This window comes from Chelonoidis abingdonii, chromosome 1, assembly GCF_003597395.2.
Source record: "Chelonoidis abingdonii isolate Lonesome George chromosome 1, CheloAbing_2.0, whole genome shotgun sequence".
Lineage (NCBI taxonomy): Eukaryota > Metazoa > Chordata > Testudines > Testudinidae > Chelonoidis > Chelonoidis abingdonii.
In genome coordinates this window covers 5,486,119-5,499,568 of record NC_133769.1, presented here as the reverse complement: position 1 = coordinate 5,499,568, position 13,450 = coordinate 5,486,119, and positions in this window count along the sequence as shown.

Below are 13,450 nucleotides of genomic sequence, written 5' to 3'. Positions count from 1 at the left end.
GGACTAAACAAAGACTGTGAATGGCTTGCCAATTACAGAACCAGTTTCTCCTCCCTTGGTTTTCACACCTCAACTGCTAGAACAGGGCCTCATCCTCCCTGATTGAACTAACCTCGTTATCTCTAGCTTGCTTGCTAGCATATATATACCTGCCCCTGGAAATTTTCACTACCTGCGTCTGACGAAGTGGGTATTCACCCACGATAGCTCACGCTCCAAAACGTCTGTTAGTCTATACGGTGCCACAGGATTCTCTGCTGTTTCACTGGTGTTTCCATTGGTATCCAGCAGAGGGCGATGGTGTGTAACATATTTCTTCAATCCTTTTCTCATCGGAGGCTTTTTATGTTTGATTCATATCAAGGATTGAAGTATTTACTGGATTTTCTCAACTTTTTAGCAATTTTTTTAAATAGTTCAGAGTTATACTCTGGTTAGGTGATCATTCGTTTAAACTTTCATTTTTGTGCTATACAATGCCTGTTGCTTCTGGAGTGCAACAATCATTTACTCAGAAAACAAACAACATCCATTATAGTCTTCTAAATTTGGTGGATATGCCCCATGCATTCTTTTATTGTATATAAGCATTTCACATTATTTAGGGCTTACGACGGAACAAGAAATATTTCTGTAGTGGGGCGGACTGCCCCACTCCCTGTGAGAATGGGCTGTGGCAGGCCAGGGAGCCTGCACAGCCCAGAAGCCAGTTAGAAAAGGGCTTATGGGGAGCCAATCAGGGCCAGGCTCAGAGGTATATAAAGGCTGCCCAGAGCAGGAGCAGGCAGTCTATCCCAGGCCTTCGAAGGGAGAAGGTCAGTCTCCAAGGGGGAGACTAGCACCGTGGACAGTGCAGTGCTGGGCAGGCTCAGGGAGGCTAGAAGGCTCTAGTCCCTAGCCACCAGGCTGCAGGCCCTGAGGGGAAGGGCCTAGTGGGTGCAAGGGGCCATAGGGAAAGCGGCCCAGGGAAACAGACTGAGGAGGGGACAAGGAGGAGGACAGCGAGGCTGACGCCAAAGGGTCCCTGGGCCGAGACTCAGAGTAGAGGGCGGGCCTGGGTGCCCCCTTCCCCCTTGCAGTACATCCAGCCACTGGCCATAGGGAGCGGCCATTATAGACCACGCCAGATCCCTGCCGATAGGGATTAGACTTTGAGGGCGAGTGGTTACACGTGAAGGCTGGAGTGGGACTGCTGATTATCGATCCCCAGAAGGGGGTGCAGATGGACTAAGGGGCACTGCAGGAGGGCAGTGGCCTCGAAGAGGACACCGCCAAGCAGGGAGCAACGCGGGTCCAGAGACACCAACAGAGGGCAGAGCAACGGACAGGACACCACCAGGAGGGGGCGCTCCACTGGACAGAGCTAATTCCCGGAGTTACCGGCAGGAGGCGCCAGGTGGTGAGTCCCAAACCCGTTTACAATTTCCTACATATATAGAGAGAGTTTATCCCATTCACAGAGGAGACAAATGTGCAGCTTCCAATTTGGGGTGAAAGACATATTAACAGGACAAAGCAGACTATCCTTGGTATATTTAATTTATAAGGCAAGCAAATATATAGTTTATAATTTGGCGGTGAAAACATGTGGTTTGGATTTCTTGGGGTAACAGGCTGTTTGCCCTATTTGATCTTCAGTTGCAGGGTTAGTTATTTCTAGTTTGGTTAACTCACACTTCACCACCCATTTTTTGATCCACTCAGGCCTTGTCTACACTATAGAGTTTTGTTGACAAAAGGCAGCTTTTGTCAACAAAACAGTGAATGCTTACACACTGCAATGTGACTTTTGGTGGCAAAAATGCCCTGTTTTGGCGACAAAATAAAACCACCCCGAGAGACATAAGACTTTTTGCACAAAATTTTTGTCCAAAAAGTGCCCATGTAGACACACACTTGATTTTATCACTTTAATTGGCCTCCAGGAGGTGTCCCACAATGCTCATCCTGACCGCTCTGGTCAGAAGTTTGAACTCCACTGCCTTGCAGCCAGGTAAACAATCATTGACCCGTCCCCCTTAGAAGCCCCGGGAATTTTTGAAATTCCATTTCCTGTTGGATCCATGTAGAGAGGTCTCATTACATCTTCTCAGGTGACCATGGCAGCTTATCACAGCAAACGCTCTCCAGCTTGGACCACTGCTGGATCTGCTCAGTATATAGGGAGAGGAGGCTGTGCAGTCCCAGCTGCTCTTCAGCTGTAAGAATTTTGTTACCTACGGGCAGATTTCGCGAGGCTTGTGTGAAAAGGGCTATGATCAGGACATGCTGCAGTACAGAGTGAAGATAAAGGAGCTGAGGCAGGTGTACCATAAGGCAAGGGAGGCAAACTGGCGCTTCGGTGCTGCACCTAATACCGGCTGGTTCTATGAGGAGCTGGATGCTATCCTTGGTGATGACCCCACCTCTACCACCAAGAGCCCCACGGATACTTTGGCAGGCCTGGAGGCAGCGGAAAGAGGACCTAACCCTGAGGACAAAGTCATTGATGAAGAATTGGAGTTAGATGAGGATGTGGAGCTCCCAGCGGGGTTGCCTGGTGGGGCAGGCAGCCAGGAACTATTTTCCACTCTGGAGGTGTCTAGCCAGTCTCAGCAGTTGCTTTTTGGTGAGCAAGAAGCAGGAAAGGAGATGCCTGGTAAGTGGCTGTGGGTTGTGTAGTGCGGAGGTGGGTTCAGGGTATAAAAATGTGCAAGGCTGACTGTGTTTATGTGAGCTGGACACTTCCCTGTGAAGCTAATCAGTACAGTGGAACAGGAGTTGATGCATGCCACGATCTCATGGGAATCCTCCAGAGAGATCTCTAGGAAAGTTTCCTAGAGGTACTTGGTAATCCTCTGCCACAGGTTCCTTGGCAGAGCAACTTTGTTCTTTCCCCCATTGTAGGAAACTTTCCCGCGCCATTCAGCAGTCACTTGTGCAGGGACTAAAGCAGCGAGTGAGCAGCATAGGGACCAGGGCAGAAGTGACAAGTGTGTAGTAGATGTACCCTTGCTTCCCTGCTTACACTCAGCAGCGAGATATCTGCTACAATGAGCCCTGCCCGTGGAAAAGGATGGGAGCATTTTAGAATTTTTTCCATAGTCGGCTTCCCCATGTAGAGCACCCTCCCCCATCCAACACTCACCATGCTTTGGGTGTTCGCCGAGATGTGTGCTTGCCAAGGGTCAGTGAGAAAATGATTGTTATGTTACTAGAGGTGTATTTCACTGAAATGTTTCAATACTATGGGTGAACTTAACAAACATGCTTCTGTGCATTGTTCCTTCTGCTTCGACACATATGGCCTTGAGGAACACCCCACACACACCGGCCGAGTGTCTCCGCCAGATGAGAAAGCACTGAAGATGGAGCAAAGTGTCTACACTGGAGTGCTAAATCCATGCAGCTGTGCTGCTGTAGCATTTCAAGTGTAGACAAGCCTGTAACATCTGTTGCACATGTACGCAGAGACATATTGTTACACACACAGACACACAGAGCTTTAATATCTTACACACACACATATACAAGTAGGGATTTAATGTCCCACGAGCACCCAAAGGGGAATCCCACTAGTTCTATAGACTCCCCTGCACTACATTACACAAGAGTTAATTCACTAGGGGAAGCTGTAATCTGATTTCAGCTTTACAAATCAGCATTATTATTCTGTTCCTTTCTATTCTTTCATGCTTAAACTGATCTGCTTTCATTCTTTGTCTTTCTCCTCCTCCCTCCCGTATCGCTTTCAGCACAGCCTGTCTCCATGTTATTTTCCACCTCCTAATATTTAATTTCATTTTAAAGACATCCCATTCCCAGCTGTGCAAATCCTCCCATGACACGGCTTTCCTCTCTGTGATTTCTACCCCCTCTCTTCATTATCAGCATGTCAGATTAGGATCTGACAAGAAAGTAGAATCGACTGTTCGACCGGAGCTTTAAAGCCTAAGAAGGATTATTTATCCTGATATAAAGGACATTTTCATTTTCTTTAACCGGAAAATATCTAAAGATTCACAGCATCTAAGCGAACCTTTGGGCCTGTGGGCTTCTTGCAAAAGGGAATGGACAATCCATCAGATATTACTCCCCCCACCCTTGTGCTTTCTGATCTACTTTAAGCAGGCTAAAGGTGAGCCGGGTCTTGGATGGGAGACCTCCAAGGAAAACTGAGAGGACCGAGTTCAAAGGTGGGGTACTTGAAGATGCAAGTTATAATGATTGAATAGATTTTAAGGCCAGAAGGGATCTATTATGACTACTTAGTCTCATCTCCTGCAACAATTATGTGCTGTCTGAAAAGACATTTCCTTTCTACCCTTTGCCACCTTTCAGTTTCGTTGAGTGCCCCCTTACTCTTGTGTTATGAGAGAGGGAGAAGAGAAGTTCCCAATCCAGCTTCATTATTTTGTATACATCATCATGCCCCCTCTGACTCATCTCCTTTCTGATGTAGATACTCTCTATTTCTTAACCTCTCTTTCTAGGACAGCTTTTCCACGCAGCTAGTCATTCTCATTGCTGTTCTCTGAACCCTCTCTAATTCTGCAATGTCCTTTTGAGGTAGAGTGATCAGTAATATACACACAGTTCCAGATGATGTAATGCCATTGATTTGTATAAAGCACTAAAATATTCTCTATATTATTCAGCATCTCATTCCTTATGAAACCTAACGTCTTGTTTGTTTTGTGACCACATCTGCATATTGAGCAGAGGTCTTCGTTTAGCTGTCTACAGTGATACTCAGGTCCTTTCTCAAGTTGATACAGTTAATTTAGAACCATGCAAAGTGTGTGAATGGTCTAATTTTTTCTCTCCACTCTGCATTTCTTTTAATTTATCAGCACTGAGTTTTAGCTACCATCATGTTGCTCATTAATGTATCTTATGTAGATCTCTCTGAAGCTCTCACAGTTTTCTCTGGACTCGACTAACCTAAATAACTTTGCATCATCTGACAATTTTGTTATGTTACCATTCACTCCCCTTTCCAGATCATTAATAAATAACTTCAGAGGACCTAGTACTGGTGATTGCTACATCCCTACCCTTCCACACACAACTTGCATATACATAGAGCTGGACTGAGACGGCCAAAAAAAAAAAATCTGTGAACATTGATCTGAATCAAAACCAAGAATTTACTTTAACAATTCTCTCAATGCGTTTTCTCAGTGTGTTCATGTAGCCCGCATTAACTCAGTGAGGATCTTTGACCCACTTCCAGAGGTTTGACCACATTAGGGGGTTTATGAGCCTATCACTGCATTTATGCGCCAGTCCATTGGCTCAAGTGGTGAAGGCTGTGGCTTTAGCTCATGCGGTGTCTGGTTCAATCTCTGTGGGTAACTCGGCCAAGGTTGTCATTATGCTCAGCTAAGAGATTTTTACATCTCATGAATACAAATGTGAAAGTCTGCGTGATCATCTTGAAATCTCTTTGATCATTCTTCCCTACTATTTATAAAAGTTTTATCACACAAGGAGAAAACAAGGATGATGGAAATTGGCCATTGAATCCTACTCTATCCTATTTGTTTTCTGTCTCCTAGCCAATTTTTGTTCCATGACACACTTTTCTTCTTGCTTCCTGACTACTGAGTTTCATGGTATAACTGACCCCAGAATTTAGTCCATCCATCTTGGCAAGGTACAAAACCCCAAATCCTGCCCATTTATAGCCATTCTAAGTTTGCATGGCTCTTAATGTTTTGCAAGAATTAGGAATGTTAAACCACTGTGCCATGGCCTAATTCTAATTTGGATAATTGTTCTCTACCTCCCAAAAATCCACACCCCATCCTGCTGTTTCTATCTAATTGTGGGATTCTTTTTCATCTCCAGTACTAAACTGTTGTGAAGCAGTCCTCTGTGTTGGTACACAGCTGCTGCTTCCCCTCGCCCCCCACCAGAGGTGGCTGCACTTAAATGATGGGTGAAGTGATTCCTCTGATAAAATGCTGTGAGATGAAAGATGCAATCTCTGGGTAAGCTTTCATTATAACCAGTGGTTCCCAAACTTTAACAGCCTGTGAACCCCTTTCACTAAAATGTCAAGTCTCGCAAACCCCCTCCTAAAAATGAATATTTCCAGGGATGTGCTCCTTTACCTGCATATAAATTATAAAAGCAGTGATCTTGGAAATATAAAATTGGTTTTTATGACATGATTATTACATACTATTCATTATTAATTATCATTACAGTATTTTTTCATTATGAAAATGTAACACTTTCCCAAGATCTCACTTTCGTAGCTGGTATCACTTTGCATAAGCCGGTTATAAAACAAGGCTCCTATGTTTCATCAAGGAGTATCAAATGTGAAACAGCATGAAGGTATTTAAGAAGCCAATTCAGAGAGTTCCTCCTACACAAGCATTCAGGTCTTGAGCAGTCCAAGCAAACAACACACATTATAACAAAGCTTAAACTTGTTCTTCATAATAATTTAAAAAACAATACTAGCTACCTATTTCATTTTAAAAACAGCAAAAAATATCCACCTCCCTTTCTATTTCTTATAAGGAGTCTTGAAGCTTAAATCTCCTCAGTGTGATAGACATGCTTGCTTTGATCTGCTTAGCTCTTGGAAGTCCAGGGGCTCTGGGCTGCTGGTCCTGTGCTGCCCGGGGTCCCTAGGGAAAGCTCTGCCATTAGGGAATTTTTTGCTGAGAACCCCCTGTAATATTTCGCGAACCCCCAGGAGTTCGCGAATCCCAGTTTGGGAAGCACAGCATTATAACAATGACTAATGCCTATTGGCACAGGATGAGACATACTCTAAACTTCTTTGGTTAAGTGTGTGGGGGGGGGAGGAACATATGAGGAGGTAAAATTGAGTAGAAATTAACTTCTAAGTGAGACTAGCTCAGTGTGGCTTCTACTAGCTCAACACTAGAGGGGAAGCTCATCCAAGACAGCTTCTGTCTACTTAGGGGTCCTCATTTCAGTCAGTTTCACACACACACTCATAGCAAATCCAGTTTCGTAATGTGTGCTATTGTGTCTGACTGCCTGTTAGCAAACCCCCCAGCAGACTGCAGGCTCTGGGGAAGATACAAGACAACCTTTCCCAGGCAAAATCATAATAGAAAATCCATAAAGAGTTCCCAGTTTACTCATTGCAGAGGGGCACAGGAATTAGCTGTGGACTAGGGACACTGGGAATCTGTGTGCTTCTCTTCTGCCTACAGTGTTTACATGCCATTGCAAACTGTTGGCATTAGATTGGTCCTTGTCCCGATGGTTGCTGTTTGCTTCTTCCACTCACTTGATAGAGAAGAAGAAAAATGCCTTCTGCAGTCATTACCATATGAGTGAATAAACATAAAGTAGTGCACTTCTCCATGGCCACTGGAAACCTGCCCCAAGCACTGGGTTGTGAAAGTGGGAAAGCAAGAGCAGGAAGAAGTGCGAGAGAGAAAAGAAACAGAGGGAGGGATAACATGAACCATATAACATGCCCAAAGGGATTACCAAATCTGTACATAAAAGCATACAAAGAAGTGACAAACACCTCAATCAGGCATCACGCATGGGCAACTAATGTATCTCCAATGCCAATTCGCCTAAAACATTATTAATGTACCACATCAACTGAAATGTGTTCAAACGATCCAGTAGCTTGTAGAAGGGATAATCATTTGGCAGCCTGGCCACAATCAGCATGTGGGAGACACCCCCCGCACACACACACACACTTTTCTTTATGGAATTTTTCAGAGGAATTGATTTGGCTGAGCTGGTAAAACAAGAAACAGGCTATGATGGGATACTGTACTGAGAGAATGGGGCGGGGGGGAGAGAGAGAGTTCCTCAGAGGGTAGCTGTTCCCTCTGAAGGGTCAGGGGCCCAGGCTACCTCTGACAGGTTCCACCAGGGGGAATACGTCAGCTGAGGTTCATGTGGAAGGAGTTAACTTCTTTGTAAAGAGGAAGCAGATATTATGCAGGTACTCATCTGAGCATGATGAAAGGTTAAGGGCCTCACTTAGAGGGGGAAGCTGCAGAGGAGACAGATGACAGCCGGAGAGACAGAGGCCTTGTAGAGACAGGATCCCTCTAACAGACTGGTGAGACGTGGTTAGACAATATCAGTGCTCTAATGCGGGAGAAACAGGGCAGGAGGCTGGGGGAGACTACAGAGATGGGAAGTCGCTCAGGGAATAGTGAAGGACTGGTTCTGGCTGTCTCAATCTAAACAAGGGCCCTGAGCCGGAATTCAGTAGAGTGGGTGGGTCTAGGTTTCCCTATGTCCCCCAAGCAGGAACTTTTAGAGAAGGAGATCCTAACCTCAGGAGATGTAAGGCTGATTAGCCCCCTCTAGAGTCACACTCAGCCTCAAGGGGACGCTCCGGAGGTGATGATGCCCCTTCTGCCAAGGGAAAGAAAGAAAGAAAGGGAAGGAAAAGAAGGGAGAACAGAGAGGAGAAGAATGAAAAAATGAGAGCAGAAAAGACAGCGAGAAAGAAAACTGAGAGTGCAAGGCTAACATGGGAAGATGAATCCTGTGGGAGTGGGTGTCATTTTTCACATTATTCTCTCCTAATCTGTGTGAAGAAACGATAAGTGGAGGAATATTTTCCTTCTGTTGCATAAAACTCCCACTTTGAAAACTCATTTTCTGTCTGAAGCCATTCATTTTAATATTAATACCCCCACCTCTTGCCACTGCACCTGGGGACTCATTCTCCTCTCAGCAAGACCTGGCTGTTCTTACCATAAGCTCCCTACTTCTTTAAGGATCATCCTCTGTGATAGGCTTTAGCGTGACACAGGTGCCAGCCTCCAGTTCAGTCTGTGCACCTCAGCAGCTGCTATGAACCCCAGTCTGGCCTGTTCTGAGCTTAGGAACAGCAGCTCAAGTTATATGAATGGGGGGTGAGCTGCAGGATCCAATGCTGAGTCTAAGGTTAGGAAAGGACTGAACTAGTTCTACACATTTGGTGTTTTGGGTGAGAGACTTGCCCCAGCTTAAATCCCTGACAATTCTCTCTCTCTCGCTCCTCCTCTCTTCGGTCATTTGGCACTGATTTCTCTGACCCTTCACAAAATCCAGCCACTGGTGGGATGCGAGCCTGCTCCTCTGCAGCTTCTGCTCTCTGGAACAGCCTCCCACTCTCAATCCATCTCATTGACTCTCCATTGTACCCCTTTAAGATATGGGTCATTTCTGAATCAGATAAGCATGGCATAGATTGGTTAACTAGAGAGCCATCATCCCACATCTCCATGAATTAGGTGTGTTAGTCCCTGGGTGCTGGCCAGTTTGGGTAACTGCATTCTACTTCCCTGCAGTATCTACTGAATACGGGATTCTTGTCATATACTCTTTTAAATTATTATCTTTTGTGTTCCAGAAGCACTTGGTGGCCTGACTGAGATTAGGGCCCCATTGTGTTAGGCGCTGTACATACGCATAATAAAAGACAGTCCCTGCCTCCAAGTGCTCACAGTCTGAAGAGACAAGACTGACAACAGGCATGTGGAAGGGAAAGTGAATTGCCCTAAACCACACCAGAGCTCAGTGGCAGAGTGAGAAATAGAACCCACATCTCCAGATTCCTAGAGCTATGCCTGAGACACTAGCCATCATCACCAGTGCTACCTTCAGGCCTTTTAAACTGCTGTGAAATGTTTCTGCCTAATTATAAAATGGTCTGGATGATTCCTCCCCAGATCTGGAAACAAATCTAAAATCACTGCTATTAAAATTTGTGAATGACATCAAGATTGGGGGAAGGGTAAATAATGAGGAGGACAGGCCAGTGACACTGAGCAATATGTCTCACTCAGTAAGCTGGGCCCATTCAAGCAAAATGTGTTTAACTATAGCCAAATGTGACATTTCACATCTAGGAACAGGGAACATAGGCCATCCCTACAAATTGGGGGACTATAACTTGGAAAGAGTGACAGAGACCCAGAGAACAAGCAATTTATCGCAATCTCCCAGTGCAATGCTATGGCAAAAAGAGGCAATGAGATTCTTGGATGTAGCAATGGGAGAATAGGAGTGGGGAGGTGATTTTACCTTTGTATACAGTACTGGCAAGACCAATACTCAGGTACTGTGTACAGTTCCGGTGTCCACATTTTAAAAAGGATGTTGAAAAATTGAAGAGGATGCAGAAAAGAGCTATAAAAAAATTCTTGGCTGGAGAAAATACCTTACAATGAGAGACTTAAAGACCTCAATCTGACTATGAGGTGACTTGAATACAGTGTGTAAAATACCTTCACAGCAAAAAATACTAGGTACTAAAGGACTCTTTAATCTAGCAGAGAAAGACATAACAAGATCCAATGGCTGGAAGCTAAAGCCGAACAAATTCAACTGAGAAATAAGGGACACATGATTAACAATTGGAACAAACTACCAAAGGAAGTGATGGATTCTTTATCTCTTGATGCCTTCAGATCAAGACTGGATGCCTTTCTGGAAGATACACTTTAGCCAAAACACAAGTTATGCTTTAATCATACGTGATTGGGCTCAACACAGGGGTAACTGGGTGAAATTAATGATCTCTGTTATACACTAATGTTATATAGGAGGTCAAAGTAAATAATCTAATGTTCCCTTCTGGCCTCAAACTCTACAAATCTATAAATGTGCCCATATTTAAATGATGGGTGAAGCGAATCCTGGTAGTCTGTAACGTGCTTTGCGAGTCAGTGTTTCAGGATGGGTTCCTAATCTCTCTGATCCTCAGTTCCCCATCTCTAAAATGGGAAGGAACATCTCTCCTGATTTTCTCCTTTTCAAAATTTTGCTGACATTTCCAATGATAGTATAGCTGGTAAAAATAGGTAGAGGGGAATTAATACAAACTTAGTTTTTTTTTTAACATATTTCTTTTTAATATTGAAATTTTACCAAATTCTATCAGTTCCTGTGGTGCTGCTAAATTCATATGTTCATAAAGAGGTTCTTTATTGAAAGTAATTATTATTGAGTCTCCAGATACAATGGAGGACCATAGACGTGTAAGGAAATTAAGTAATTCTAACATATAATTTTGGGATTCAGAATCTACAAGCAGCTGGACTTGACTTCTGACTCTTCAGGAGATGAAAGTCAGATCATATGATACTGGAAAGGAAGCTTTCCTAAAGCCTTACAATAAGGTCTTGGATGCTACTTGTGTACTCGCTGTCATGAGAATTCAAGCGTTCTTAATGACTGTACACACTTCTTTAGGCAGGTGCCATCCATAGTGAAATATTCATTTAGTATTTCCACATGGAGGATGGATAAGTAACTACATGGCAATTGTTCACATGACTTGGATTCTGTTCCTGCTTCTATTTCAGTTCTCCTGTGTGTCCCACAGCCTTGTTTACAAGTCTCTTACTCCTGCCAGTGATCAGATATTGGAGAGAGAGAGAGAAGCTTTTGGGCCACCCAGAGCTAAACAATCTGTTCCTCCTTGTATGTTGTTGTGACACTGAGAGTAGCTTTCCCAGACCTGAAGAAGAGCTCTGTGTAGCTCGAAAGCTTCTCTCTCTCACCAACAGAAGTTAGTCTCTCTAATACCCTGGGAGGGACTGACACAGCTACAACCCCACTGCACACAATGATCAGATACTCAGATAAGTATCAGAGGTGTAGCCGTGTTAGTCTTGATCTGTAAAAGCAATAAAGAGTCCGGTGGCACCTAATAGACTAACAGACGTATTGGAGCATGAGCTTTCGTGGGTGAATACCCACTTCGTCAGATAAGTAGACCTTTTAAAGACATACACTTAATATTGCTATTGATGTAAATGGGATTTCTAGCTGTGTCTCCTCACCACTGAGGGTAAGGGAGTCACAGTCTGGCCCTTCATCTCTCTAGGTTAAATTCTGTCCCACTGAGGTAAGGAGAGTTTTGCCATTGACTTCAACAGGAAGAGGATTTCACCCTGTACATCCCAGTATCCAGCAGAAGACTTGCATGTTCTCACCCTTTTTTCCATATTTTGTCTCTCTTGTCTTTTTAGAATATAAGCTCTTTGGACAGGGACTGTTTTATACAATATATTTGTACTGTACCTGATGTAATCCTGATGTTGGTGGGGGTGACTTTAATACAAATAAATGAAATCTCCTGCCCACCCTGGGGCTGTGACATGGCCTTCCACTAAGAACAGAATTCCCCTTTGAAAATTCACCTCTGCCTTTGTTTCTGTGGTATCCAAGCACCTCACAATCTTTAATGGATTTATCTTCACAACATCCCTGTGGAGCAGGGCGGAGCTGTTATCCACACGGTACACAGAGGGAATGGAGGTGCACAGAGGCTAAGCAATTTGCCTAAAGTCCCATAGGAAGTGTGGGGCAGAGCAGGAAGTTGAAGTCAGGTTTCTCAAGATCTTAACCACCGGATAAACTCTCTCACTTACTATAAAAAGGAAAAAAAGCTCTGCACCATTTCAGTAAGTTTGCTCCATGGGCTCTGGAAGCTCAGTTTCATTACAAACTGCTTACCACAGCTGTGCAAGGATAGGAGCGATTTGGATAATGCTTGATTGGGCTGACACATGCACTTAAGGGCAAGACACTTCAGGAGTGTCTGAAGTGGTGATGAGATGGAGCCGGGCCTATTTAAAGCAGTGCTTTAAATTTAATTTCCTAGTTCGCGGGCAGTGGGGGAAGCAACAGCTGTCTTATTATCCCTCTGAGGGTTCTCTTAAGTGAAAAGGGAATAGATTAGTCATGGAGAAAATTAAGACAAGGTCTTTAAGTCATCAGTAGTCCCCTATATGAATGCGGGGAGTGGGAGGGAAGGGAGTCAGATGGTGAGGTGGTGGAATTTTTTCAGTCCAGCATGATGGGACTTTTATTTTATTTTTAGGTGTGTTTTGGAACTGGAAGTGGATAATCACTTTTAAAAACCTAGCCAAAATCTTCTTCCCAGTGATGAGTGAACCCCATAGGTCTGACCCGTCCTACCCATGTCAGCCATGGCTCAGTGCTGCTCAGGGAAGTGGAGTTACTCTGTTGGCATAATGGAGAGCTTACATGAGTGGGAGACAAATTGAAATGTGGACACATACACAACCAGGTTGATGCAAGACAGCTTATGCCGACTTAACTTTGTTGTGTAGACCAGGCTTTCGTCTCTCTGTGCATCGGTTTAAAGTGCAGATAACAACACTTCTTTACTCACCCAGACTTTCCGGTACTGCTGGGAACAGTGTGAACCTGTCCCTGGGGGTGTGACTTCGCAGGCACAATGTGCATGAGGTCATGCCATTTTGAAGAGCAGGCCACATTCCCCAGCCAGTGTCACCTTGTACACACAACGTGTGTGGAGTCGTGCCGGCAGGGGCAGAGCAGTGTGCGCTCCATTATGGCATCCCCCATCTGATACCAGACAAAATGAGGGGGGCAAACATTGCCAAAGCGGGATTGTCCGGTTTAAAACAGGACAAGTGGCCTGCCTACTCACAGGCAGGGGTGTTGGGAGGATAAA